Below are 25,259 nucleotides of genomic sequence, written 5' to 3'. Positions count from 1 at the left end.
TTTTCAGTCGGTAGGTCACCGAGTAGTTTCAAAATGCAAGCTGGCTACGATCGTGACACGTACTGGTCTAGCTACGTACAACCGTTGAAACGATGTGTTAATTGGTACTCATACGATAGTCGCTGTAAATTCAGGACGAGATCTAATAAATAGTCTTCCCGATTTAGAAGGATCGAATTTGCTGAAAGTAGTTTTATCGTAAACATCAATGAAGCCAACGGATCGAATTTAACTAGTGGAAATTTTCTCAACCGTCAAAACTTTCAGGATGTCGATACCTGATTCACAGGCATACTTTGAAATGTACACTTCGTCAGATTTCCCAATTAAATACATCGACAGAAAATAATACCGATGAAAGCAAGATGTTTGATGTTCATACATATAATATTTATTCTTAAGATGCTATCTGATGTGACAAATGTATCTGCGTTTTTTTTGCGATTGCATTTATTATTCTTCCATGATATCAACCAGCCTTAACAGGACCTGTATGTCTCATTTTTATATTGAGATGGTCATATCGCACCATCATGATACAGTTGAACTAACAACCAATCAACTATTTCAAACAATATAGGTGGGCTGATGAAGGTTGTGTAATGGACGTGTCACTGTCCTGTTCAAATACCAATAGCAGTGAAACATGTATAACTAAAGTCGAACCTCATCAGTCATGCCTAATCTTATAAGATCTACGCCCATTAGATAACTCGAAAAATCGTAACCGCGTATGAGGACAAGCCCTGAAATCAAATCGGACAATCCATCATTGATGCGGATCTGCGAGATATGAAGTAGACCGCCCAGGTTCGAAGAAGATTGCGAGCTATGTATATGATGTTTGAAGGGAAATATATTTTTATAACAAAGCATATTTCAATTCGTGCTTTTCTTCCATTGAAGCGCACGATGCCTAATGCACATCATACAAATGAGCCGGTTGTTAAAATAACTAAAATATCTATATGTTCAGGGGTACAAGTGAAATGTAATGACGTCACAATCGCTTGGGATGTGCGAATTTGCTATGGGATAGGATAAGACAAGACGTTGTATCTTTTTGTCATTGATGTCATTATATGAAGCGTATGGTGATGGTTTTTCCGTTGACTGTAACTTGGGCATATACCTTCATTATAATAAGAACTGGTTAAACGGTAAAAGGTTAGCGAAATGCGTGCATATACTATTACCATTTACCAACCCAGAGAGCGGTATCCAGGCATATGATATCATATGTATGTTGCATCGGTGTGCCTGAGACAATTACACGAATTGGTGCTGGAGTATAAGTTGAATCATGTCGTGACCTTTCGAGAAAAACCCTCTTGATATACATACGGTTTTCTAGGCTCTTATTGACTAAAAGTGTACACTAAGCTACAAAGAATAGAAACGTTTAAATACAAGTAAATCAGGAAACACATGCTACTCTCGAAACGCCTTAAACCAGAATGATCAACTAACTGAAGAACAAACAGACGAAATAATTACGAAAGGAAATGACGCAAAGATAGACACCTAGTGGATGCATAAAACACCACAAATCACTTACAATCGGACATGATACTGAGAGATGGAATTATCGAAAATACACCATTTCCCTATTCGGAATATAGGTGTAGGAGAGATGTCGGTAAAAGTGTGAATCTAAATCAAAACGATGATAATGTTCAAATTTCACTAGTAAAACATTGATTTTTTATATATTGGATAAGAACACGAATGTCGCCGAAAAAAAATGCTCCCCGTCGGGGAATCGAACCCCGGTCTCCCGCGTGACAGGCGGGGATACTCACCACTATACTAACGAGGAGTGCGTGATATGCACGGTTATCTCGTCTCTCGTTTCACACCACATACTCAACATATGATGCAGTATAATCGTTAGTAGGCTATATTCATATTGAAAGCGCTTGCAGGAACGTATAAATCAGCATGTCCCTAGATTCATTAGAACACGCTCGGTGAAAAGCTCACCCTTAACTCATCCGCTCAAGATTGATGCGGAACAATCAAAGGCCATAAATTCTGCAATTGGCAAAAACTTGTTGGATAATCCCGCCTGTGCGAAAAATTATCGAGACGACAGATTTCGCATACTCGGAAAGGGTCGCTCACACTTTCATTTGTGTGCCTTGGAGTTGACTTTTATCAAAATACGCCAGCCAAGGCTGTGTCAACAAAAAGAGTTCGTGTATCATCTAACAATAGTACATTGAACGCTCTCGTATTCGACATTTCGTGCTGGTGACGTCATATTTTGTGTTACGATTGTTGATATACGCTGTTCTTTCGAATTCTCTACTAGTTGCTGACGATTACCCCTGACGAGTGTCAGCCGAAAATATTCGGTTTAATTTCAATATGAATATACTATTCAATTGTATATTGAAGTTCTGTACCTCAAAGAAGCTGTTATAATCGTTAGGTTATATTTTTCATCTGAACAAGTCACACACAATGTACAATGCGATAAGACACAATGCAGTGTAATGAAGAGATTGGAGGATGTCGAACGACACACATGCAGTTGCGATCCTTTTAATCTAACATCCACCTCGGCCTAGAGTGCCCGATGTCGCAGTTCTTTTTGATGTTGATATTGTTGAAGCCGCGGCCCTTTCTACTAGTTCTTTCCATTTCTTGCGAGTGCTTTCTTTCGTCGGATCTTTTTTCTGGACTTTTTTTGTCGCTGTAAGAACGGCAACGGCGGGGGAAGAGGAGCCCAGAAAAACTTCCGACGGGAATCGAACCGGCTCCGCCAGATTGGTGGGCGCTTATCGTTATCACTACGTTATCCGTAAAAATGCCATTTTCACTTGTTAATGCGATGGATGTGCTATGTTCGTGTTTATATGAACATATGCGACTGAAATGAGGTTGTATTGTTAAAAATCATACCAGCATTTCGTCAAGAATTCCAAGTAGTCTGTCTCGTTTACAGCGTTCATATTCAGTCAAGACAAGGAAGTCAATCGTAAACCTATCATGATGCAAATGACGAAATAATCCCGATTGCTTTAGCACCGATCGTGAAATAGGATTTGGAAGAAGAGCAGACAGCTTAACCTCATCCAATAGTTTTATGGAAACAGTGTTTTAACAAACGGGCCGTTGTTTGAATCATTGGCCTACTTCCAAATCCATCGGTAGAGTTGTCTTTTGCTGTGCTGTCTCTTTCTGTTTGGATATAGGTTACTATAGCTTCAGCAAAATACTTTTCCAAAATTAGCTTGATATTCAGGATTATATAAAGTGAGATCTGAATAAATAAAACCCTTAAGAGTTAGACAGCGTCTTTCCGAACGAGAATCGCCGGTAACGTGGCTAATACTACTGAATAAAGATATCGATTATAAAACATCGCGGAGTTGCCGTTCGTGGAGCTTTGAATCAGTACAATGGGTTTTGATATCATGAAATAATTGGTACGAAAAATGTAGATTAGGATAATAGTAATTTTCCTGGTAAGAGTATTAATAATAGTAAAAAACATGAAACGTAAAAGCGGTATTCGTCAACAAAAGATGATACGGAAAAACGCACCACTTCCGACGGGGAATCGAGCCCCGGCTACCCCACGTCAGAGGCGGGGATACTCACCACTATCCTAACGAGGACTCGTCCGGAAGGGACCAACACTTTGAACATTTTACATTTGGGTCCGAAGAGAATGAAACTACATACGTATCTTCGCGTCTGTCTGCTAGGTGCTAAACAAAGACTGCGGTGGCCACTATTATCACGGATACATTGATTTTTAAGTTAATATATGACAATGCAGTTGTCCAGTACAACATTGTGAAGACATAGCTCAGATCGAGGATCACAAGAAGTAGGTTATAGTAGGCTATTGACTGTTCATCGAGTTACATATTCGGAAGCCTACCGCAAGTCCATCGGCAGTCGGCACCACATTTCCCATTGCATCGAAAATTGGCGGGGGTGACTTATCATGTGAGCGCTGAAGTGGGACCATGCTTACATGGTGATGTAACAAACACATATTGTCACAATTGGTAAGGTTAGTACTCTCGTGAAACAATTTTATCTCGGTCGATATATATCAGCGTAAACGCAATCGTGAATAATAATGATTATCGTAATCGCGCAAGTTTTTGTTTGTATTGATCAGTTTTTGGCACTTATCGCCTATTCGGTCATTTGCGTCCCTATCATGAATATTGTATCGTTCAGGCCTTTTACTCTTGGTCCTCTTTTCCGGACGACTTCCAGTCACGCATGCATTCACCATCTTTCACTTTCTCTTCCATGCGTCCTCGTCAGGGTCTGTTGCCGTCAATCTTCGAAGCCTCGACTTCTCGTGTTCTATCTAGGCTATTCGTACGGCACCATATGCAATAAGGTCGGCGATGACGAGATAAACCTCCGACACGTTGAAACTAGGCAAAGCCTTGGCTCGAAGCAGCAACCATTGGCGTCGTGACTGTGTCGTTTAGCACACGCACCGCGCCACTCGCTTCCCAAAAGTATTTTTATATATTTATTTATTATTGAATAGTATATATTCAATTCTTTTTGTGCACCATCTAAAAATAGTACACAGGCCACTATCGTATTCGAAATTTCATGCTGATGACGTCATATTTTCTGATACGATTGATGATAATATACGATGTTCTTTTTAATTCTCTACTAGTTGTTGACGATTAGGATACCTCTGACAAGTATCAGCCGAAAATATTCGGGTTCATTTCAATATGAATATACTATTCAACTGTCTATTGAAGTTCGGTACCACCAAGAAGCTGTTAATTTATATATTAATAGTAATCAATTCAATTGATTCAGTCAATCCCCCATGACTGCTTGTAATACAACCGGGTGTGTTTCCACAAGCTATTCGAAGATCCACTGCTCTATATGTATTTGTGATATGTGCTGTATAGGGTATAACACGGCTGCGAAAAGGTTCAAATTGTGTCTTTGCTAGGCGTCTACAATCTACATTATTACTATGATACACAACAGTCACACAGTTGGCTGTGGATACTTTTATCTATTTACGTTTTGGTTGAACTTTTCGCACATAGTTAGATTCGACAGAGTTCTTTCCCCTGTACAACTTCACAAAATTGCCTGGACGGCCTTCACACACGTGATCCCGTCCTATTGGAGCATCTGGCCTTCGACTTCATACTGCCCATGCAGCACCGTACTGTGAGAATCAGTGTAAACCCCAGTAGAAGAGAAATCCCAGGCCAAAGAATGCTGAAATTGAAAGCCAATTTATAATGCGTGAATCAGTTCTTGGTTAAAATACGTAGCGATGCGTCTCAAAAACTACTGGGGCTAATAACGGCGCGACGCAGAAGGATTGCTCTGAAGTCTTGCGACACAAGCAATTAAATATCAAGATCAACCTACTACTCCGTACGATATTTGATTTCGCTTTCAATAGCTCAATCCCTCATCCCCATACTGTTTTTATAGCCATAACAGCACACACAAAAAAATTTACCTCGATTTACCGCGAAATGTCTGGAAGCAGGGTGGCCAGCCACTTGGCGGTAATATAACATTACCGTCACTCAATGTAAATTCAACTTACAACCGTCCGGTAATCTAACTTTACATGCCAGACTGTAATGTTACAGTCACCTCTGGTATATTCAATCTACATTCTCTTCTGTGTAGGCTACATTTACCACCGAGACTAACTTTACCGCCTTACCTACCTACCTACCTATAACCCTACATGCTGTCTTGTAAATCAGATTACTTGCCAGCTTGTAAATTCACGTCTCAGCCTACATCCATACCTATCCCAAAGCAACGCGATGCCAAAATACCGCAAAAGTTTCTTCACGCCCTCAAGACGACATTAGGACAACTGTATATTCATTCATGATTCACGATGAAAAAGTATTGCTGCTGGAGGTATAATTCTTGTTTAGGAGGCATGCAAATATAGCACGAGTGGTCCCAAGAAAAGGTGAATTAATTCCAACGCCGGATAAACTTCCAATTGTTTCTTTTTCTCGTCTTCATTCCTTCTGTGTGACTGGTATCTTGCAGTTCCACTAAAAATAATTCATGCGTAAGTCGCTATACTAAGCCAAGTTGCTAACCTAGACATGACTTATAAAGACTAAGACAAATAGGCTAAAAAAAATATAACAAGTTTTTAAGTACCGGTACTGGTACATTGTGAGTTGACGACTCCTCATTTAACATGATACAGCAGAGATTCATGACTTAAATGATCAATGTATTGAAAGAAAAGGTGCCTCATTTAATGCGGCATGTGAGCCTAACATATCGAGCAGTGGATGAAAACATATCTAAGCTATGACCCGATAAATGTCAATAACAAGCTAACAGTTTCAACTACTCCGCGGCAGAATATGTGGTGTCGCAGGTCATTATACAAGTCGACTAATATCCCAAAATAGAACTGAGAATGGGGCGACTGAAATATTCAAATCATGAAACCAAAGTCATCCGGGTGGTGTGCACAGTCGTAGATATTCACGGTAACTAATACTATACAGTAGGCTACTGTACCTTTTACGATGCGCATCCCATTCATCAGTCCTGACAATCTTCAACGAAAGTCTCTACTTTCTTCAATCACAAGTCACAAGCTTCGCACCGTCAGCCTTTGCATGCCCAAAGCTCAATATTAATGGCCGACCAGTCGGCTACTCGGCTCGACACGCAGACGACTTTGAAATAAGTGATATTCATCCGCTCACATATGCCACCAATAATATTTACTGTCCACGTTATAATGTTCAATCCAGGTTGGTTTTTCAAACAGAAACATCTATCAACACCTATAGTCCCTTTCTTTTGCATCTAATTTCGTATATATTGATATTTATTGCTCCACGTGTGGTTCCCTACTTACTTACCTAACCGGACGCTATTTGTGATGTCACAGTTGACTGTTGGTTGTTTACTACGAATCTCAGAATAACCTGCAACGCGCAACATAAGGTAACCTATTATAGGTCGCCGTGTCCGCCATTAAGAAATGGTCAACTGAGCCTGCTGCTGTGCTGATATTTCTAGTTTCAGGAATAAGATTATATATCCTAAACTGATTTTTGTAACTCATTAGCCCTATCTGTTACAACAAATCTAACCGCCGAGACCGACCGTGTAGCCATAGCCTTATAATATAATGTATATGGTGTAACTACATTGTCAGCTGCTTCTTGCACCCAACTATGCACTATACCGAAATTGGTACTAGGTTCAACCAGTTCCGCGTGACCTAATCCTGTCTCGCGAACGAGGTTGAATCAGGTCAAATCGCAACGAGAATGATATCACAGTGACATGCACTTCCACGTATCCACTGGTTGCTGGGGCTTGGAAGCTAATCAATTTTGCCAATAGCTTGGTAAAATGCCGTAGCGAGTAACTGTCAGTAACCTTGCGAAGAAATTCTGGTAACTTGACTTAGCAGCTAAATTAATGTAATATTACATATCAAAATGTAAAATGACAAACTACACGCTGCTATTAGCTGCGACCGGTAATTCGTTGTAAAATTTACAGAAATTTCTTTGTAAATCTACCAGATTTTTTTGTGTGAGGACGGTCAGTCATTATATTGAAGAAAAGGTACATAACACTGGTCAACACAATTTATATTGACTTTAATCAGACAATTGATGTTTACTATCTTTTGGGCGCTGAATTCGAAAACGACTTCCGTTTCCTCCATCACGTCAAGTATTTGGGTTAGGCACCCACCACATTGTCTCATAACCCACATAATAGCACTACATTTCATATTTTATGTGTTATAGTATAAAACGTTTCAAAATCCACAAGCAGTCGAAAGTAAATCAATAGACTTCAGGGAAACATTTGCACTGCTTTATTTAGTTGATTACAAACTGATACTGCTTCTACAGGACCAAAAAAGTGCGAGTTTCAGGGTCTAAATTTACGCCAATAACCAATAATTCTGGTTGTCAATTTTGATACTCGAGCAATAGTCAGCTAACATATGTAAGCTCCGATCTACTCTAGTACCTTACTCCCATCATCTTCCGATGTTGGGCACATTTTCTCCTTGTTATCTCTGACTATGTCAAGGTTTTTAGGGAAATTATCAGGACATTTTTAATTTTTGTTGAATGACTGCTGCCCGACATAAGCATATGGCAGTGGCACATGTGTATCAGGGTTACATGAACATGTGCATGCTTGTTGTCTGACCACTAAGAAGACACAATATTTCAAAGCTGACACATGTGATCCAATCGTGCTCTTGATATTGCATCAGTTCAATGTTTCTGTATAATTCACGAAAACTAGCTTGGTGTACAATTGTTACTGCTCCTAAGGCCTTGGCATTTCGAAAATTGCCACACTTTAGGATTCATTTGGAGCAGTGGCTCCCAAACGATGGGGAATAGATTCACTTTTGAAGAAATATTACTGTAGTAATCTCCTTTATTAAATGTCCTTTTGAAATTCCGATCGTATCTCTAATATGTCTTAGATCATTTGCAATTCTGCAATCCGTATTATTATCCGTGCCTCCAATTAGCAAGAATCGCCTGGATAGCTGCACGCGATCTTCAGCATATATGGTGTTATTCATTTGTACATGTAATGGAGCGATTGAAATATCCTGATTCGTTGTAATAGGAGCTGATATTGCTGAATATGTTTTCAAGGGAGATCGCGGACGCGATAATTGATTGCACATTGCCGCATTCGGACTCGCTACAATTTAAATTACGGTATAGATCAGAGGTCTCAAACACGCGGTCCGCGAGACCATTTTGTGCGGCCCGCAACGGCATTTTGGAATTTCAAGTATTCACCAATATATTCAAGTGCCGTATCTCTTTTTTAGATATAAGAACTTGAAGTTCACGCTAAAACTACTATAAAATAACCGAAATCTCAACAAACTTCACTATCACATCACTTTTAAAAGTTACCATGCTATGGAAGATCGGCTATTACGTCTCATTCCTAGTTTATAATGATAACACATGGCCCGTTGATGATTCGTGACTGAAAATTGTGATTTGGTTCGATGCGACCTTTTCGTTACTCGATTTCGGATTGACTGGGTGATTAAATGAAAATGACTCGAGTTGAGTCGGGTCAAAAGTCAAAATCAGAGAAGGACTTGCCACTCGGAACGGTGACTTGGTTGGTAATCCTACGGACGCAACAATCTATGATACTCTCATGGACAATAGTAATATATCAAAAGATTGTAGGTTGCGTTGCGTGGGGTACATAGCTATCTAATCAGGTCAGTGTGGCAGCCATTGGTATTCTGGGACCCCCGTGACGTATAGCTCAATATATGCTAGGTGTTGTTTGTTCTCTTTATCCATGTTATTATCGTTGGCGAGTAAGGTAGCAGTACGCTCTACAGCTGTAGCACCAATGAATTCTTCAATTCCAGGGGTTCTACACCCGGGTCCGTAGACTCCATCGGGGTACGAAGCACCACATCAGGGTGTATGATGCATTGTGGAATTAGGCCTATATGCTGTGGAATATTTTCTTGGCCAATTGATTCAACTGGAAAATAGTCCCCGCGCTACGCGCGATTTCATGTGAATGGGCTTTCTGATTTTTTTTATATAGGTACCATCAGAAACTGTGGTGTAAATGGACGGGGGCTACGAGAAATCTTATCGGAAGCACAAGGGGTACGATAGCTAAAAAGGTTAAGAAGCAATGCTATTACTATGGCTCAATAATGATTATATTTAAGTTGTTATTGGTTATTGATATATTCCAATATAAATCGAAGGTAAAATCTAACACTGATTTAGTTTGACTTTGGCAATGACAGTAACAACAGTCGATACTTATCACGACTGTATCAAAACCATGATTAGGCTACACCGCTCAAATGCTCTGATATCAGATCAATCTTCAGTAGATTTTAAAATATTTTACATAGAATTGTGGCACGTTAAATGTCCACTAGCTGTAATATTATAGCCCGACAGTTTTACGATGTCATGAGACATGCTCTCGTGTGATGTCTATAACTTATTAATTTAAAAAGTCATGCCCGGCACAAAATCAGTTTTATTTAAATATTTGAAAATGTGTTTTTTTCGTGTCAAGAGTGAATAATGCAATAGTAAATTACATTGTCACGATGTTTGTGGAATGCCAGTCTGCAAGGTCCCGTCAAATAGGGCCTACTTTGTAATTATGCTTTGAACATCCCTAAGATTGGTGGTGCGGCCCGTGGCGTCATCAAAAACTGGGAAATGGCCCGCGAGCACATTTGAGTTTGAGACCTCTGGTATAGATTTATTTAATTTCGAGGCATTTTAATAGCGCGTGCGAAAGTATAGCTTACGGTGACTTATACATATTACACGCATGAGTTCGTCAGCATAAGGAAGTTTATCTGATCCATGTATTATTCGGCATTCACGCAGGTAAATTGATGCTACCTCGCAACAATTGGAAAATTTTCAAACCCCTCCTATTGTTCTGTTAGCTGCACGCCTGGGTAGATACATATTTACGGACGCGCGTTTACGGTTACCAGTTTGCTGCTGAGCTAATTTAATTGTGTGCTTATCAATTCCGGGGATCTTAACAATCACCAATAGCACGTATTTATTAAGCAAAGTCTTGGCAAATATTATTGGCGGTAGCATTTTTAAATGGTGGATATAGAGATTTCAGGTGGGGAATGAAGGCTCGGAATAAGTCGGAAGTGGGGAATAAGGTTGGGAATCACTGTTTTAGAGCTACCTATAGGCATCTGCCATTCACTTCAGTTGTAAATCGGGATTCCTAACTCCTCCAGTAATCCATGGTAACAGTATCACGCCAATGCAAGAATCACAGCAATACACAAAGCTACCGAAAGTAGATCGAACGTATAGGAGTTTCAAGTTACACTGGATTGGCCATTGGACCTATAGTAGGGTTGCCATACGCCCGGAATTTCCCGGACATGTCCGGAATTTCACTGAAAAATCTGCGCTCAGGAGGAATTTTTAAAATATGCCTAAATGTCCGGAATTTTGAAGGCTTGAAGCAGGTTCAAAGGTTTTTCGTAAATCAACATAAACAAATTTATTTTCAAGCAGATTTATGCTATTCAAAATTGTGCGTAACGTATATTGATATCAGTACGGGCACCAGGCACCATCCTCGCCAGAAATGCAATCAAAATAAATATAAAAACCATCACTGACTGGAATAAGTCTGATTGTAATCTCAATTATAAGCTATAACGGTGTATTCCTAGAGTTGGTTAAGGCCGATCGGATGCTTCAGTCACAGACAGCGGTTCCAAATCTTGGGGTCGTTCTCCTTTATCTGGGGATCGCGATGATGTTGGACGTAATCAGCTTCCTAGGCCGTGATTACGTTTGGGAAAGCTGGATTTTTTTAGTATTCAGGTTATCAAGTTTTGAGCTTTGCCACGGAACATTTTCAAGTGGGAAATGAGGTCTCGACCATAAAAGTTTGGAAATCACCGAATGTGCAACCTGTTGGTGCATTTTATAGTGGCCTAAATGGAAGAATCAATATTATTGACAGAATTCATACATAAGATTTAACAGCCAAATGCATATAGTAAGTGCCTAACAAGTTACATCGACTACGTTATGGTGGGCCCAAGATCAGTGCTTTTTTGGGCGGAAGGGGAGGGGGGAACGTTGTTTCGGACCTGATTAAAACACATAACCAGATAACCGCACCGACCTAACAGTATAGCAGGGCTGTCAAACACAATCCTGACAGGCCAGACAAATCCCCCCAGATGATTTCATCCGGCCCATGGAGGAATCTATTGCAGACCCTAGCAAGCAGCAATCACCAGAGCTCACAATTCAGATGGCCCAATTCATGACCCATGTTCCACTCCATACCTGAATACAGTGTAAAGCAGGGGCGGGCAACATACGGCCCGCGGGCCGGATCCGGCCCGCGAAGGGATTTTGTCCGGCCCGCGGACTGTTTCCGTCTTACATGATAATGTGGCCCGCAGCCTCAGTCTGCCGAGATTCCCCACAACTTGCTTACTAGATCCAATTTTAGTGACTGTATGCTATATTATATACGTGTATGCGTAGTGCGTCGAACGTCGAAGCGAGAAGACTTGCATTATGGGCATTTATGATGTACTCAACCCTATTGTCGCTTGCGGTAATCATGGTGTTTGTCGACTACACTGGTCATTTAAACCAGGCTGATATTTCTTATTTTTGATTCCGCAATTGCCGATATGTAGCACTGCACAGTTGCACACTCCTAGGCTTTTGTAACACACCGCTTATGCCAGTGGTTGCCAACTCGTCCAACGGGTCGCGGGCCACTCTTCAAATTTCGTAGAGGACGCCGGCCGCATGAATTCAATATCGAGAGTAATTAGGCCACACAGTTGAACAACGACGCTATGTATGTATAATTGTATATTGAGGGTTATGGCACTTAACTGCTACTACCTTGTGCACGAGGCCAAAGTGTTGTAGGCATGTGCGCTCGATTATCCTACTACATTAGAGTTGCCTCTCGGCGAGGAAAACGTAATCATATTAGAGGTCGACCGATTATCGGCTTGGCCGATTATCGGCGCCGATATTTGGAACTTTCTCAAATATCGGTATCGGCCAATCTAGGCCGATATTGCGACCGATATTTTATATCTAACTACAATCTACCTTTTCTGAACTGATCTGCAACTCTGTATCATGTTTTGATTTTCGGGTTATCCCAAATTTCAACGAATGTTCACAATTAAGCAATAAGTCTTTTCGATTTCAGTTTTCTCGTTTGTTGTTCACCTTTCTGTGGCATGAACAAGTGCCACCTTGCCTAATATATAATATTTTTGGCGAAATAGTTCTCTGCTCCTTCCATATTAATATCGGCCTATGATATCGGTTATCGGCCTTGTGAGCGTCGAAATATCGGTATCGGTATCGGCCTGTAAAAATCAATATCGGTCGACCTCTAAATCATATCACAGGTAAAATTGTGTAGGGGTTGCCGAGAAGTCATACAACGTCTATTGGCACATGGTTTCGTAGTGTTATCTCCTTAACTTAGTTTCGCTCCGAGCTATATCGAGAACATTGCAACAAGAAATGCTCAACCGTCTCTATGACGCCACATGTTGCATGAAGGCCATCTTCTTGACAACCAATTCTATGTAGGAGTAGGTACGCGCCCCTTCAGCTTGCAATGCAGTCTGAAGCCGTAACAATATTGCTGTTTCCCTTTTTGATAGTCCCAGTGGCTGCGGGATATCATGTGCTGCGTAAATTCGCTTGTAGAGATTTTCGAAATCATTCGTTTCAAATTGGTTTTTACATCTTGTGTGAGTCAGTTCTTTGATAATTATTTTGGCTTCTTGTAGGGAGAGTGGGATGTCACCGGATAATCGTTGTGTTGGAAACGTAGCAGCTTCTTCGGCGAGTTTATCTGCGATACCGTTGAATCCAACCCCGCGGTGACTTTTCAAAAGTAGAGGCATTGCAGGCCCCCTAAAATGCTTTGCGCCGTGGATCCCCTGTTGAGAAACAACGACGCTATGTCGTCACCTACTCAACCCTAATGAATTGATATCTTTGTAAATTTGGGGTACTGGACTTATTGAACGCCTTGAAATCTTAATTAACGATTGCACCGTGTGTTGATTGATCAGAGAGGACCAGACATGGTGGCGCCTGTATGACGATGCTATTCTCAAATCCACATTGTCTTCGTCATTATCGGCGAGAAATGGCTGTGAAGTGACATTGCTGCCGTTAAAATACATTCATTAAATACGATTTATTCCTTGTATATGTGAATAAATGGTTCAGCAAATTCAGCAATCCGGCCCGCCAAGTACTTAATTTTTCTATATACGGCCCGCCGACTAGAGAAGTTGCCCGCCCCTGGTGTAAAGTGTATACAGTCGATGGGCTATGCTTTGCTAGTGTGACGTCACATTGACGGTCAATGTGTTGCAACTCATTTTAAAATCCGCTAGTGGGCGCTAAAGAATGTCCGGAATTTGCTTCACAAAAATATGGTAACCCTAACCTTTAGCTGATAATATATGTAATATTTATTCATCATGCCATATCCTGCAGTTTGCATCAAATATGTGTGTGAAATATTCTCGGATGATTGCATCCTCTAACCAAAAAGGGTTGAAAGCATCGGCCTAGGTCGATACCAGTACCTTTTTTTGATTAATTCAATTGAGCCCTTAGCTATATAACTTATTATGTGGCAAAATGTGGATTATTATATGGCATCGAACAGTAATATGGCTGAATTCGTGAAAATTTGCATATTTTGGGCATATGACGTAGAGCAAAATCGTGACGTGGTGGAATAAAACCAACGGCATTTTTAGAATCAGCACGCCAAAATTAGCCTAAATCAAGTGCAGAATCAAAGTCATCAAATTTTTCGTTCAAAATTGTTGCCCAGTGTGATTTGTTGCAGTTAGTTAACTTGTTACCAAATAATCGACAATACGCATTTTTTCACAGCTCGGTGATTGCCAATGCTTATTTATCATTGATAGCCATTTTGCGGGGCGTTAGCGTTCTGAACAGATAGTAATTTACATTTTCGGAAACAGTGTGACAGTCGCCTTCGATTATGAACGGCTTTCACAAATTTTGTAACAATAATGATCTCCTGGTAATCTACGAGTTTAATGACAGAGCACGTTTTATTTTTCTAACTCGGGCGGGCTCGATGAATGAATGGATGATGCTTGTGGGGTTCGGCGTATTCTGAAAAGTTAAGAACTACTGCACCAGTTGGACATTTATCGTCCCAAGAGTTCAGTACTATGGAGAAGCTAGGTGTATAATCAGTATAATCACATAAAATGTGAAATATATTGCCACCAAGACCGGAAGGTCACTCGTGACCATAATATGGGTTGCAACCAGCTGTATGAGATTGAGAACTGATGTTCAATTAAAGCACCCAAAGTCCAAAGTGTCGTGGTCTAGTACTGTGCCCCTATAATCCGTTAAACAGCCACCGTAAAACTATTTCGATCGTTTATTATAATAAATATTCTTTTCGGAGCACAGAACTTCAATATTGCAGCAAACAATACGCTCATATTGCAAATTTATTCCACTCGAAGCTTTTCGACTGGCTCTGTTCAGGAGTGACCGAGTGACCGCCAGTCAAGGAGGTTAACCAAGTTAGAAATGTAGATATTTTGTCGTTGTGACGTAATAGGGCCATTCCATACTCAGACAAACGATGTTCACATCACTACATCTCAAATCTCCTGAAATTAGGTACAGGCAGAGATGAGCTTATTCCAAACAGGATGAACTTTATTTTATGAAAATTCGACTTTGGGGTCAAAAGGTACATCACTTCGAAAATTGACAATTTTCTGCTCATTTCGGGTCTGCACATCTCAGGTTTCATTAATGAAATATTCAAGAAGGTGTAGCTAGGGTTGGGACTTCGGGATCAAATTTGAAATCCCGGGATCGGGATTTCCCGGGATTAGCAAAGTAATAAAATACACATGCAAGCCACACAAACAACATTTATTCCTTGTAATATTGACGCAAAAACATGCTCCCGTGAATACGAATGAAGACCAGCGATCGAAAGCCACCAGGATAATGAGCGTTTAAATTCATGTACCGCCAGTTTTCTGTAGAACTTGATTCGTCCAACGCGATCGAAGAACGTCCATCATTCCGTTTCATTGGCATAAGCTCTTCTTCCACACAATCGCGGATTTTTTGTTGCGCTCGATCACACTGTTCCGAACCCGTTTCGTCATATTGGCAAGTCGTAACCGTCAGCCTTGAAGGCCCAACGAATTCGATCACTTTGGGCAATTTGACTTAATTTTTGCTCGTAGACAGCAGTTAACAGGCTATGAAGTCCATTGAGGCGAGGCTTATGCGATTTATAAAAGGAATCGATCTTCCTCATCTGCATTTTTGGCCGATCTTTCTTTGACGTGTCCGATTGAGTCATGCATGATTTTGTTATCGATTCTCTGTCGCCAGAAGGAACGCCTCTACACTCTTGGAATATTTCATTAATGTTATGTGTTGTGATTTCGGTTATTTATAACCGAATATGCACTCGTTAACGTTTGTTTTGTACCGTTACTACCGTATCTTGCCTGTCTACTAGTTGTTTGTTTTTGTTATTATTACATCATACAGACAAAATAGTTCTTACATTTCGAATTTGATTCACCCTATCACTGACGTTTCGCTACTGATGAGGGTCAGTCGAAAAGCTTTTAGCGAATAAATTAACAATATGAAGTTATTGTTTCGCGTGATTTTGTTACTATCATGTGCTGTGTACGGACCTTAAATACGTTTTCAGTCCCTGTGCGCTAGACCAGGGGTTCCAAACGTGGGCGATTTGGCGGTCTAGGGTGGCGAAAAGAACGAAGGGGCGATAGGGGGACGGGAACGGACGAAGAGGCGATAGGGGGCGAAAATAACGATGGGGCGATAGGGAGCGATGGCGCGTTAAGACGGCTATACTGGAGTGAAGTCGGAGAAATGATCTCTTCTTTTTCGTCAACTCACGGAAATTTAGCTGTACAAGTAAAATTTCGAGGGCGAGCCGAACAGTTGACCTTTTTTTTAGTCAACTCGCCGGTGATTACAGTTTGTATGGGTATTTTTCGGTTTCCAATATTTGGTGGGAGATGATTGGTGTGGAGCTTGAAAAGGGGTCGGATGAGTGGAAAAAGGTTGAGAACCACTGTGCTAGACCCCGAAGCTTTCAAAACGTCTTGACACAGGTTGAAAAATAGACAGGGCCTTACACAAGCCGTGACAGATGCCATTTATAAATCCCGGGATTTCATTGGTCTTAATCCCGGGATCGGGACTGCTTCAAATCCCGGGATCCCGGGATCGGGATTTCCCGGGGTCCCAACGCTAGGTGTAGCTAGATGTTGGACGACAGTTGAGATACGGCACTTGGCGCTTGTCTGATCGTCTATATTTTCAAGTGAAATTTAATACCCTGGAGGTTAGGGTCAAAGGTTAAATTGAGGGGGAAATCTAAAATCAGTCAGTCGTTACACGATTTAGACAGCGGATTGCTCAAAAACATATTAAAATATTTTGGAAAAAACGATCTTAAATGAAAGTGTGCTTCAAGGAGAATTCGTTCATAGATGTTTGATTTTGTTTTTGAAACTGTAAAGTGATGAAATTGCAGTTTTAAGAGTACACTTCATGTGTACATGGAGATGCAGTACTAGTAGGACGTGTTCGGACATCGAGTATGGGGTATGTGCGGGGAACATGTCAGGGGTGTGTTCGGACTGTGTTGCCATTCGGACATCGTATTTGGGGTGAGTTCGGACTGTTTTGCCCCTCGGACATCGTGTCTGGGGTGTCTTCGGGACATCATGTCTTGGGTGCGTTTGGACAGTTTTGCAACTCGGATATCGTGCCTAGGCTGTGTTCGCAATGTGTTGCCATTCGGACATCGTGTCTAGGGCGTGTTCGGACATCATGTCTGGGGTGTTGCGACTGTGCTGCCACTCGGACATCGTGTCTGGGGGTGTTCGGACATCATGCCCGGGGTGTGTTCGGATTGTATTGTGACTCGGACATCGTGTCTCGGGGGTGTCATATTTACTACGAAATCTTTACCACCAGCAACTCGTAAGGATGTGCTACCTGCGATTGATCAGAGTAACATAATTTACCAATATACGTGCCGATGCGACAGTCGGTATGTGGGTCGCATATCTCAGTGCTTGCAACAAAGAATTTGTCAACACGTCCCTCGTCAAATTTGGAATTCGATGGGTGACGACATGGCTTCTCCATCATCACAGTCCCTAGTTACCACGCGTGATTATGGCCAAGTAGCAGCATGTAATTCTGCTATCGGACAGCACCTCTTGAAACACCCAGAGTGTGCAAAACATTACAATAACAATCAATTTTCCATAGTTGCTCGTGGTCGTTCCCTTTCTCATTTAAAGGTCCTTGAACCAACTATCATTAAGCTGCAAAAGCCCATCCTCTTTCGCCAGAAGGAACATCTCTACACGCTGGGAATCTTCCATTAGTGTTGTTTTGTCGTTCGGCTATTTTACAGCTGATTTTGTATGCGTTATACCGTAACCGTGCGTTATTTACTCCCGTTCGCAACTCTGTGTACTTGTCATTATTACGTCACAACGACAAAATTCTTTTTATATTTCGAACTCGTTTAACCTCATTTACTGGCGGTCACTCCTGAAGAGGGCCAGTCGAAAAGCTTCGAGTGGAATAAATTTGCAACATGAATGTATTGTTTGCTGCAATAATAAGCATTATAATATAATACAAATGATTATTATAAGGACGATATTTTTGTCATGTCAAAAAAAGTCAAAATTTTGTCAAAATTGTAGCGTTAGGTCAACATTTTTTTGCAGTCTGCATTTCATTTGTATCGTAGATTTTGCACTGTCGGTGAACTTATCATTGATCATTTTACAGCTTGCAGCATACTTTATAGGCCTACCGTTGGGCAATGATGATAACTTCCATCCTCGCCAATAATGTCGCGTCAATGGCATTTTCGTCAGTGGTTTCTTCGTTGAAAAATAGCAATTGACATTCCTTACCTGTACATAATGCTGTCGCCGTTGAAATGTTTTTTTAATATCACATAGCCAAGGTTTGTCGGATCGTAATAACATGGTAAATGGATTCCGGGTCGTATTCCGGATCGTATTCTGCAAACGCACCAGCTCGTAATACAATCTTTCAGCGTTCACAGTGCGCCATACGCTGAACTGCCGTAGCGTGCCCTGCACCTGAATGTAAATATCTTGATTCGTTCCATTAGATATAAGCCAATATATTATTCAGTATTTGATGGTCTATTTACAAAGTTAGGACACGTAAGTAGGCTATACCTCACCTTAAGGCTTTGTTGCTCATCATATCGAACGAGAACATGAATATGTTGGGTCACGTTTGATTTCGCATTTAATCCACTTGGGTGCTGCGAGTCTCCATGGACTCGGATCTGCCCTTCAACGTCAAATCGTGTGGGGTAACGGGGATGGTTCCTAGACGTCGTGGTCTGATACACTGCGTGAATCTTCAGACATAGCTCGGCGCCATCATTGTTACCATTTTTGACAGCGGGCGATTGTATAATATCAGATTTGATCACGAGGCACTCCTATAGACATAATAAGCAGACGTGGCGAAGTATAGTTGGCGTCGCTATTCAAGTTGAAGTGGAAATCATGCCACTATAAGTACATGTAAAAATTTAAACACATGTCAACACTACTTCAACTGGTAGTAGGAAGTGAAAGTTAAATGGATTCGGACGAGGGTTGCAACATTGTTGCAATGACTCGAGTCCGACTCGAATCACGATTTTCTGATGACTCGACTTGGCTCGAGTCATTATATCAAAATACGGAAATGCCTCGCTTCTAGTGAATTTGTGTATTGACTCGACTTGGACTCGAGTCATTGCGCATGACTCGAACCAAGTCATATGACTCGAGACTCAGACGGTCAAGACCGATCATTTTAATTTCGAAGAATATTGAAGTAACCACACTATTGGCTTTTTCTCTATTGGTACTGGTACTTGAAAAGGCGACCAGAAACTGCTAAAGTGTGGAAAATTATTATATATTAAATGCGAATCATTCGCTATCACCAAGTAGAGTTATAAAAAGTGGGTTTAACAAGACTTTAACTGAAAACTGAGCAGTCAACACAATGACTTGGACTTGGACTCGAGTCATAATACCATGGCTTGGGCTCGACCCTCTGCTCGCTGACTTGAACTCGGACTTGACTCGGTGATGAATTGAAAATGAAGCAACTTGACTCGAGTCAACACTACAAAAGTGAAATTGACTTGTGACTCGGAGCCTTGTGACTTGGTTACAACCCTGGGTTACACACTTTTAGTAGTTTATTTGAGGTGACTACTTTCTAAATTGCGAGAAGAATATTCGACTACCACTGGGGAGAGTGTTTTTATTTCTAAAAAATTAAAAGATTTTCTCTAAAAATTGAAAACGTTAACATTACTAAACTTGTTTTTGATAAAAGTATGACCTATGCAGAATTCAAAAAGTTAAGTTACGCAATACTGCTATTGTTGTTGGTTATTGTATTTATGGTGTTTGTCGACTACTATATAACCATTCACACCAGGTCAATTTTCCTTATTCTTCTTGTGTAGCTGTCGACTTGTAGCACGGCCCACTTGTAGACTTTTAGAAGGCGAGAAGGAGCCTAGATAAACCTCCAGCACTTAGTTAGGAATTCTAGAGTCGACCTTGGACTCTGACTCGAACCCGCGTCCCATTGGTGTTGCACCTGTGGATTATACCACTGCGCTATCTTGCCACCACGCAATATTGTGTAAAAAGTTGAAATTTATTTCGGTGTAAATAGACTTACTTCGCTACATTTTCTGATAGTCAGTCAATCAGTCAATCATTTATTGAAATTTCGAAGAGTCTACATCCACAACTATAATATCGCCCGTCTGTACCTAAGAAGTGGGTTTGCAAGAATGGAGGAAGAACGATTGACAGTTGTAGTAATTGGCTGGCAGCGCTGAAGTTACCAGCGTATATTGCTGGTGACACACACAGCCTGTGGCTTCATAGTAATGCTGTCTACATCGCACATTTTTTCATCCTGTGGTTTCTGATATAAGATCCAATGTCAACGCAAACTCGTTTCAAATTCGGATTTGGGATTCCAGCGTGAAATTCTATAATAATCGTACATAGAATGCTCTCCTTCATTTGCAAGGCGCTGGTTGACGGTCGCGCTTTCGCTCTGTTTACTAACACATCCTCGCCGCAAAATGAATGAGGACCTGTGTTTCGAGGTGTGTGGTAGTGCGGAGCATGGACCCGAGCCGGATTGGATATCCGGCCGGATTTTTTCAATTTTTGCCCGACCGGATCGGAGCCCGATCAGTACTTTTTCTGATACGGCCGGAGCCTAAACTGCGAATCTACGAGTGTAGTTCAATGCACTTCAAAATAATGGTATTTTTCCATCACGTACTAATTGGAGATACGAATGTTGAAGTTCTGTCCACCAAGTTTGATTTAAGCACAACTATCGTACAGTCAACTGTTATTTGTCGCCATAGTAATATGGATTTGTATTGCTGAATTACAATGATTGCAAGCTTTTGAACTGTTACTACTCGTATCTCCGCTGTTCAATCATGTAACATTGTCCGCTTATTGTAGTTACAAGTTGCAATCATTCAGCATGTCTTCCATTATATAATATTTAAATTCATTGATACGTTTTTTTATTTTCTAATCAACAGTTAGCAAACGGCTAACCGATATTGCCGTACATAGGGCAGGAGTGTTCAACGTTTCAGCTATTCACGGCCACGGTCATATTCCGAATACTTTTACGGCGCACGACCACCGGAAACTGAAAGGCCCTTAAATGCACCCCCTGAGAGCATCCACATGATCTACCGACAAACCCCATATCAATGGTAATGACTACTGTGGGTTTCACATCCCGGAAATCTTTTGCATCTCTTTGCCAACATGTGTTCAACTGCTTCTTGTAAAAACAAATAGGGCAGCGACGTCACGCACACACATGCCTCTCGCTAGCGCAACAGATTGTTCCATACCGACAAATTCTTGTATCGGTATTTGTGGGCCTTCTGAGTTTCTGCGTTTTTAAGAGATATCGCCCGGGAAGCTTGTTATTGACAGATTTCTGCATATTGCCCATTTCGTAGAATATTAGACAACTTGTCTGCTGCTGGGTATATATTGTGGATGTTTCGGTGAAGTGTCTATATGTCGGCAATAACAGTTGGATTATAGCAAGATTGTAATACAGGCCTACTCCAAATATGTTTCTGATCTCTGTGCTTTCGACAAATCAAAACCGTTTTATTCGCACGAGCGTTCGAACTCCTATAGTGTTAATTCTGGCACCTAATCCCTTGAATTCATTCAAGATAATTCGAAACGGCGGCGATATAGCAATTATAATATTATGAAACTATACGAATAAAAATCATTTTCATACTGTCAAACGCCGAGATAAAATCGCACAAAATTGTGGATGAGGTTCAACCTTTTATTTAGAACTACCGAAAACGATGCTGGCTATAGACTCACAAATAACCACAATATCAGATTCATGCATGCAGGTGGAATATATATATTGAGCAATATTTGAAATATTATCGGGAGCAGTAACACTTGAATGTTACAATTCGCGCGATTAGAATATTCAAGCTGCGTCGCAACTATCTTCCCAGTTGGCAGCGATGTTTCCGTTTATGAGGGAATTCGACGAATCAAAGCTCACAACCGCACCATTTTTACAACTGCATCCAGAATGGTACTTCTCGATTATTTCGTTCCCACTAAACTCTTCATCCCAAATAAGAAATCCCCACATTTTCCCATAAAAGCCATCGTATGCCTGATTCGGAATCCCGGGTGCTGAGCCTATGATATCCTGATCCTGATCTTGACCAATAATAAGAACGCCTCCTGATGGAATGACCGCTGTCGTGCTGAAACGCTGCACCATATCTACCCCATTGATATATACACGCATATTTGCATTCGTTTTGGACATGACAATGCACAGGTGAGTTGTATCTGTGATTTGTGGTATGGTAGCCCTATACTCGTGATAGCCATTCTCTCTGATCACCATAAGTCGCATGACTTTGTTCTCGACGATCGCTGTCAAGGTATTGCAAGCTGGCGACCCAGCAACACAGTAGCTTAGAATACAGCCCTTGGCTGTTTGACTTGCTGGCGCGGGCTGAATCCAAACGCAGGCGGTGAAGGATTCCAAACGAGGGAAAATACCGTTATATTGCACGTGATTGAGATGATCCTCTTCGGGGAAGTCGAAAATAGCTTGACGACAACCTAGAATTATATGAGCGGTGTTCAATTCCTGTCGTAACAATTAACGTTCCCACCAAATATATATGAGTATCTGCTTGATTTAGAGTTCGGGCTGATGTCACGAAAATTAGATCAGCCAAATAAATAGTTAGCTGTCCATCATAACTTTACAATTTATGCCAGGTGTGACGAATATATTTGCTATTCCAAGGCCGTATGGATTACACAGCAGACAGCACTTCGGACGAATAGAACGACTGATTAACTTCGAATGAAAGCAAGTGTTTTTTAGTCGACCTGCATGTAGAAAACTCATAGTGAGCAATCGATTTCGTAAAGATATCAGTTTTGTTACTCCTGTAGCTGGAGATGTTTGTCACAAAGATTGCATACAGATTTGTATCAATTGATTTGTTCTGATCGAAAGAAGTTATTACAATATTTCTGCTAAACCCCTACCTTTTAGACCTCGTACTTTTTGATCCCATAATGTGACAAATAAGATTTAAATTGTAAAAGATAGCAATCTAATTGACGTCTAACAATTACCTAATGTTAAGGTTACAATATTTTGGGATCGGGAAAGGAGGACACTTTTGCAGAATCAGAAAAGTTAGTTAATCAAAAGCGAAAATATCCGATTTGTCTATTTTTGCTGTACAATTTGATGAGTTGACTAAAAAAATCTCTCTTTCATCTGACTTTCGAGCGAACCCCGGATTTTCCGCTATTTAGCGTCATTTATGCCCATTTTCACTCGAATCTGTCCATTATTCTACCTGTACAGAAGGATAAATTGCCAAAAAGTAGGATATTCAGGCATCTAGGGAGGGCATTTTCAAAAACCTGAAAAAGGAGGACAAATCCTCCAAAAGGAAGAGTATTGGTAACCCTATACCTAACGTTCTTTTTTCAGAGTTACGTAATGGTTTACCAATTTGTCAATGAGTGCATAGCTTTACAATTGATACAAAACTAGACACAACTTGACAAAGTATTTGCTAGTGGAATGTCTGACCCGCAGGATTGTGTCAGCATGTATACCAAAATCTTAAAATCCCGAATGGCGGGTCGCAAACACGCCAGAACTACGTCTTTGATATGTGACCAGTATTTGTGAAAATGTGTTCGTCAATTGGGTGATGTTGTGATAGTTGATGAAGTAAGATTGCAGTAAATTCCTATTTTGTAAGCGCCACTAACCATTATCCACTAATATATCCGATTGGTTTTACCCGTTTGTGCATGTGTCATTCGTCTTTCCGCAACCTTGTATAATAACTGACAGACGGCTCGTTTGAGTGACCAAATATTTTTGAATGAAACATTAAACAGGGACGTTTTATTCGTTGAAGTGGCAAATAACATGAGTGACAGAATATAGCTTGTTTTTCGATGGCCCATTCCAAAGTGCCGTTTTAATCCTTTGAGAGACAAATGATTGCAGTGTTAGAAGAGACGCTTATTATGTTGATTTCGAGGTTTGTGTAACAAAAAATTAAGAATCACAACTAGCTATACAATGACACGATCAATTTGAGTATTCGAGCCTAACCCAGAACTCTATCTTGATCCAACCAAGAACCATATTTGCTAACCCTTACCTAACATGGATTATTCGTCACTCAATTGAACTAACTCAAATGAAATCAGCTATGTCGTTAATTGAAATATTTGTGAATCAAATCATCGTCATCGGGTTTGTCACACGAATGATATTGACCGAACATGATCTTCAATTAGCATATTTCTCAGTCAAGTAAATGTCATTGCTATTTGCCACTAAATATGTTGTAACGGAGCTCTCCTACTATCTTGCCCTCAGAATTCTTGTTAGGTAAATATCACATAGCGCAAAGTTAAAGGCTTATCCAATAGATTGATTTCAAATTTAGACATGCACAATTGACAACTATATCTCCGATCACTCAGTTGCGAAATATGACTCCAATTAACCAATAATTCTACTTGTACTGTCATTTGGGAATTAAAACGCAACTTACCTGTGCATGTTCTTCCGTTCCCAGTGTACCCAGTTTTACACGAACAAGTGAATGATCCTTCATTATTATTGCAATTAGCGTTTACATCGCAGTTGTGTCCGTCATCACATTCATCGATGTCTGAAAATGATTGTGAATCACTAATGATATATAATCAAGTTTACAAGTGGTGGAGGAAGATTAGTGAGTTTCGATTAGTTTACCGAGACGTGATAAAAGGACATGTTAAAATAGAGCAGACGGAAATATTCGGCTCTCTGTGACATCCGATTCAGCTGCAGGATTGGCTTAGATTAGGGTTGCCATACGTCCGGAATTTCCCGGACATGTCCGGAATTTCACTGTTCAAACTAGCGTCTGGGAGGAATTTCTAAAATATGCGA

At 40.7% G+C, this 25,259-nt stretch overlaps 2 long non-coding RNA genes and 1 other non-coding gene across 3 annotated transcripts; all 3 read right to left on the bottom strand.

The window, feature by feature from the left end:
* Positions 1-1,747: 1,747 nt before the first annotated feature.
* Positions 1,748-1,819, bottom strand: Trnad-guc (transfer RNA aspartic acid (anticodon GUC)). Its single transcript has one exon. It is a non-coding gene; the product is annotated as a tRNA-Asp (tRNA).
* A 3,187-nt stretch (positions 1,820-5,006) lies between these two features.
* Positions 5,007-19,297, bottom strand: LOC145448881 (uncharacterized). Its single transcript, XR_013918056.1, has 2 exons — positions 18,590-19,297; positions 5,007-5,238 (listed from the first exon to the last, which is right to left on the bottom strand). It is a non-coding gene; the product is annotated as an uncharacterized LOC145448881 (long non-coding RNA).
* Positions 5,828-7,569, bottom strand: LOC145448880 (uncharacterized). Its single transcript, XR_013918055.1, has 2 exons — positions 6,535-7,569; positions 5,828-6,050 (listed from the first exon to the last, which is right to left on the bottom strand). It is a non-coding gene; the product is annotated as an uncharacterized LOC145448880 (long non-coding RNA).
* Positions 19,298-25,259: the final 5,962 nt, after the last annotated feature.

This window comes from Botryllus schlosseri, chromosome 10 (genome assembly GCF_051294905.1).
Source record: "Botryllus schlosseri isolate E-star chromosome 10, Bs_hap1, whole genome shotgun sequence".
NCBI lineage: Eukaryota > Metazoa > Chordata > Ascidiacea > Stolidobranchia > Styelidae > Botryllus > Botryllus schlosseri.
Note: the sequence above shows the minus strand (reverse complement) of the source record. Positions and strands in the feature narration are given on the sequence as shown.